This window comes from Castanea sativa, chromosome 11 (genome assembly GCF_040712315.1).
Source record: "Castanea sativa cultivar Marrone di Chiusa Pesio chromosome 11, ASM4071231v1".
NCBI classification, from domain to species: Eukaryota; Viridiplantae; Streptophyta; class Magnoliopsida; order Fagales; family Fagaceae; genus Castanea; species Castanea sativa.
The window spans coordinates 39,704,126-39,710,125 of NC_134023.1; positions in this window are offsets into that span (position 1 = coordinate 39,704,126).

Genomic DNA, 6,000 nt, shown 5'->3' on the forward strand with positions numbered 1-6,000 from the left:
CTCCTAGACAAGTTCCTTCGGCTCCTATTAACAAAAACCATAAAATTATGTGCCTACCTTAAAAAAAAGGTCCCATTTAAGGGGATAAAACATGGTTTTAAAAACCGGATCAAAGGCAAAATCTAATTTATCTTTGGTTCTCGGTTAAACCTGATCTTGGGGGTTTTTTTGGTCGGATAGGCCGATTCTGTACAGTTTTCAAAACCATGAGATAAAACCATTATAAAACTTTGGCATTCGTTAAGGTTAATGTTAATTATGTTATAGTGAAATCAATTCACTTTTTATTGGGAGTTGAGTTATTTTAAGTTTAAGTTTGACTATTTTCCAATACAGGTGGAACATTTCTCAAGCCTTCTTAAATTGCACAAGGATATGGGCAAAATTGGCCATTTACCACTTTTTGCAGATATTATTAGCAACATACCACTGTTTACAAAATAAGTAGCAATATACCACTTTTTTGAAACTTGAGTTCATGAAACTCAAGTTTGCTGTGTAAATCGAGTAGTAAACACTAGAGTTTTATAAATAAATAAAAAACTTGTGCTGACGTAGATTTTTTTATTAAAAAAATGCCACATGAAACTCGAGCGTGGTAAACTCGAGTTCCATGCAACACAATACTCGAGCTTACCAAGCTCGAGTTCTTTGTAAATACAAAACTTGAGCGTAGTGCTCTTTTTTTTTTCTTTTTTTTTTCCTTCTATGGTACTCGAGGTTACCAAGCTCAAGTTCCTTGTAATATGGATCTCGAGTTTGGTAAGCTCGATTTCCTTATACTTTTTTTTTTAATAATCAGCAAATAAACATAAACATAAAGAAGTTTAAGCTACATATTATTACTTTATCAATCCTATTTCAAATTATTGTATGGTCAAATGATTGATAAGTATTGCAGAAAGAGTAGACCACTCGGATATAAAGAAGAACTTACGTCTTACCACGTCTGGATATGTAAGCTCTCGACGTGGTAATTTTTTCATTATATTCGAGTGGTTCACTTTTTTTGCAATATGTATCAATCATTTGACCATACAGTAATTCAAAACAGGACTGATAAAGTAACAATATGTAGCTTAAACTTCTTACGGTGTGCCCATAGCTAAAAATGGAGTGTGATTTTTCTTTTACATGTTCTAATTTCTCGTTGTAACCCCCAATATTTTAACCAATTTGACCATAATGCTTCCGAGAAGTTAGAAATTGATGAGTGCGTTAAAAATGAATGAACAAGGGGTATGAGTGGCCTAAGAATGAATACTTTGAAATTAAAATTTCTATATTTTACAATGCTTCTATTTAAATAAATAAAAACATATGTTTATGCATTCAATGAAAAAAGTTACTTATTTTTATGTTTATGTTTATTGGTTGATTATAGGAAAAAAAAAGTATGAGAAACTCGACCTTGCCAAACTCGAGTTTCATATTTCAAGGAACTCGAGCTTGGAAAGCTTGAGTATTATGTTGCATGGAACTCGTGTTTACCATCGAGTTCCATGTGGCAATTTTTCAATAAAAAAATCCACCTTAGCACAAACTTTTTTATGAAACTCGAGTGTTTAAAACTTGATTTACATAGCAAACTTGAGTTTCATGAACTCGAGTTTTAAAAAAGTGGTATATTGTTACTTATTTTGTAAACTCGAGTTTTAAACACTTGAGTTTCAAAAAAGTGGTATATTGCTACTTATTTTGCAAACAATGGTATGTTGCTAATAATTTCCTCTAAAAGTGGTAAATGGCCTATTTGGCCCAAGGATATGGGTTGCCATTCTTTAAAAAAAAAAAAAAAAAAAAAAAAAACCCATTCCATTTATTTCACAAAACCCAAAGCAACATCTTAAAAACCAAACTCATATCGAAATGTCCAAACTAAAGTACTCTAATTTCAATCATAGTTATTGGAACTATACCAAATTGATGGTTGAACCGTCAAACTAATGAATGGTTCAAAAATTTAGGTTGGTATGAAAGAAATAACAGATTTAAAAATCTTGATAAAACAGTGAAAAACTATTTTTATTTATTTATTTAAATACTGAACCATATAGTTTTATTCGAGTTAATTAAAGTAATATATATATATACACACACACATTTTTTTGTGTACAATTAAAGCAATAAAATATGTTTATATATTAAAAAAAATATAACTTCAAAAAACTATATTGTTATTTTTAGCACCACCAATTTTGGGAGGCTGCAATGGTGGAGCTATAATTAAAAAAAATTTAGCTTCTTAGCTACAGTGTACAGCCAAAAATGGCTATGCATTGTAGTAGATATATTATTATATTGTGATGTTTATATTATTTTATTATGTTGAAAGTTACAATAGATATACTGATGCTATATGTTTTGTAAAGTGAATAGATAAAATAAATAGAATAACTTTTTGTGGTGCCAAATAACTAAAAAAATAACTCCACCAATGTGAATTCTTATGTGCAGCTTAGGAACTTCAAAAATATGGTGTAAAAGGTCTATAAAAAATAATAAGGGAAAAAGAAAGAACAAAAAACTAAGGTACTTTTCTTTCGCCATGCTTCCACATTTCCTTTCAAAATATTAAAAATGTCAAATGGGAAAGCTACCAATAAAATCCTCATGAAGAAGCATCTCCTTAATTGATAATACCATTTACTAAAATCAATTTTTACAAAAGTTTCTATATTTTGTATATGTCTATTCTATATATATTTTTTAAAGGAAAAATATCTATTCTATCTTTTTTTTTTTTTTGAAAGGAAAAATATTGTTTCTGTAACTAAAATTTGCATGAAGTTTGTTTTTATTCTTTTTTTTTTTTTACTACAAGTTTGTTTTCATTCTTAAATTTTAGAATTTTCCTTTTTCGTCCCTAAATTATTGAAAATGTTACATTTGTTTTTTATCCTTACATCCACTTTCATTGACTTTTATCATACATGTTTAACTAGGTTGCACTATCTTTAGCAGTAAAAAGGTTGACATGTATGACATGAACCATTAGATTAAAAAAAAAAAAACACAAACACACATAAAAGGTGAACAAGTCACACGAAACTATTGGTCACACACATGGTTTATAATTTCTTTTTAAAGTTTAGGAAAATTTTTATTTTCAATATTTTAGAGATTAAAAAAAAAAGGCTTTAAAAAATGTAGCTATTTTTTAACTTTATGTACAAATTGTATGAATGTATTCAAACTTTGATATAACGTGGAATGTGAAGCCTTGAGATTCAAAATGATACATCTTGGTAATGTTTAATGCTAGAGACACAATATAATTTAAAATCTTTACATCTTGGAATGCGAAGCCTTGAGATTCAAAATGATACATCTTGGTAATGTTTAATGCTAGAGACACAATATAATTTAAAATCTTTTCATAACTTTCTAGGATGAATGACAACATCAACATGGCTTGAATTGAAAGGATTGGATGGGGGTGGGGGGGGGGGGGTGTTTTGTCTACTCTTTACGAGGGAAAATTCATGCGGGGTGAGAGCAAGGCATATTGAGGCTAAGGTAAGTTAGAGGTATATTTATATCTTTAATGAGGCAACTTCAACATTAACAGTATAATGATGAAAGAGAAAGGGAAGACACGGTCATAAAAATGTTAAAAGAGAGAAAACAAGTATTTTAGGGGATGATAACATAATATTTTATATGTAAAAAACAAATTACACCAACATCCCTTAAGGGCTATTTGAATAACATTGTCCTCTAAATGTTTGTATATATGATATTTCCTCTTAAGGGTTCTAACAAGGTTTGAACTTATTGAATTTTTTGCATAATATTACTCTTTAAGATTAGGCTGAAACACCAAGGTGTTTCTTATGTTAAGATTAGTGCTCTTAAGTCCTATTGTATGATGTTATGTATGACATTATGTATGATTTAATGTTATGATTAATAAAGTTGTTTTATTATTATCTAAAATAATGGTAACATGAATATTTGGATATCATCATATAGTTCATGAGATGCATAGTATGTGATTTATGTGATTTAGTCACAGAAGATATAAATCACAAGTTCTTTGTAAACTCTTTAGTTCGTAGTCGGTGATGAAATTAGATATTTCATCTGCGAAGATTATAACATATCAACTAAAATGATTTGTCTTGATAATGGAAGTGGAGACTTCTAGTTGATATGTTTTAAGAGTTAAGACATATTGAACTAGACTACTATGAGATTTATTATTCTCCTAACGACTGTCAAATGAATAATAAATCTCACAACTTCTATTTGCATGAACTCTTAATCCTGAGAGAATAATGGACCTGATCATGAGGTGTAGGTTGTTTTGATATATCAGGAATGAGATTTAAAGTCACGATCAAAACCTCAGTATGTTGGGCAACCGCATTTAGTGTTGATGGAACATATATTCTCAAGATGGAATTTATAATCTCTTAACAGAAATATAAAATATTCCCTTGAGATAAGTTTAATGAGTTTGGTTATTCAAAGTGTTAGGCCTAATTATTTTAGTAAGGAGTTACTAAAGTATATATTTATGAAATTTGTTTTCATAAATATATGATGAATAACTTAAATGATTAAACCGAGTATTCAAGGATTAGGATGTAGTAATCTTCAAAGTGGCAGTCTACATTCATGACTTTGTATTACTACGAATATTTTATGAAGGGGTTGCATGTATAATAAAGTCTTGAGATATAATTTATTAGTAAGGCCTAAAGTGCAATTATATTTATATAGTGGTATTAAATATAATTAATGATAACTTTGGCCTTGTCAAGAGTTGACAGAAAAGTCCTACGCCCATTGGAGCTAGAGTCTTATTTATTCCTTTTTGGTCTCACTCCAAGCCACACACTAAAGCTCAATTGGAAAAGCCCAATAAGACAGTTCAAATAGATAATCAGTTAGATATAGATGGAGAAACATACAGGATTTTATATACGATACATCATTGTGAAGTGGTGTGTATGTGTGAGTGAATCCACTTGATTATTCTCCCTTAAAACTGATTGAGAGACCACACTTCTTGGGCGTAAAGTGGAATTGGAGTGAAGATTAAAAGTGTTCCCAAGTACTTCTAATATTTTGTTTTGAATTTCACCACACCAAGGTACGCTCTCTTATTCTTAAATTCTGAAATTTACATAGTGCATGGTATCAATCATGAATGAAGTAGATTTGTGTAATTAAAAAAATAATGCGGTACTTGATATTATTGAAATTGAGTATTTCTTTATAGTACTCGAGCTTCATACAGTCGAGTACCTTGTTTTTCTTTTATTATTATTATTATTATTATTATTATTATTATTATTATTTTTTAATCTCCCTAGGAACTCACTCTTGTATCTTCTCTCAAATTCACCATCTATTTATAGCCAAAGTTCAGCCAAAATATCAATAGTTACACCGACATGAAACTTATCAAGTCAAAGAAAATGGCAAGCATTTATGGCCAAAGTGTCATCCATTTCGGCCAAAAGGAAAGAAGCATGAATTTGGTTTGCATGCCAGGTGTTGTTCCTGGCCATCTTCTTTGACAATTCATGGAGAACATTTAATGCAAGCTCTTACATTTCTTCACACATGAAACTTCTTGAGGATCATGCATCTTCCTGACATGGGCATGCAAGCCATTTAATGGTTTCTTGGCTAATGTCAAGCCACAAAGTTTGATAATTCAAGCCATTCCAACAAAAACAAAAAGTTGAAAAAAAAAAGAAAAGAAAAAAAGAGGTAGTCGACTCACTAAGCTCAAGTACTATAAAGAGATACTTGATTTCCGTAATATCACTGAACTCGAGTACTATTTAGAATTTGATTCTGTAAAACTCGAGTACTAAAAAAGTGATAGATTATTACATATTTTCAAAATAGTGTTAGTTTATTACAAATTTTGTCAAAGCGTGGTATTTGACTATTTATTTGACTATTTTCACCAGTGTACCTAACTAGTTGAAAATACAAGAGCTTACTAGTTGATTAACTATCAAGCCTGTACCTAACTGT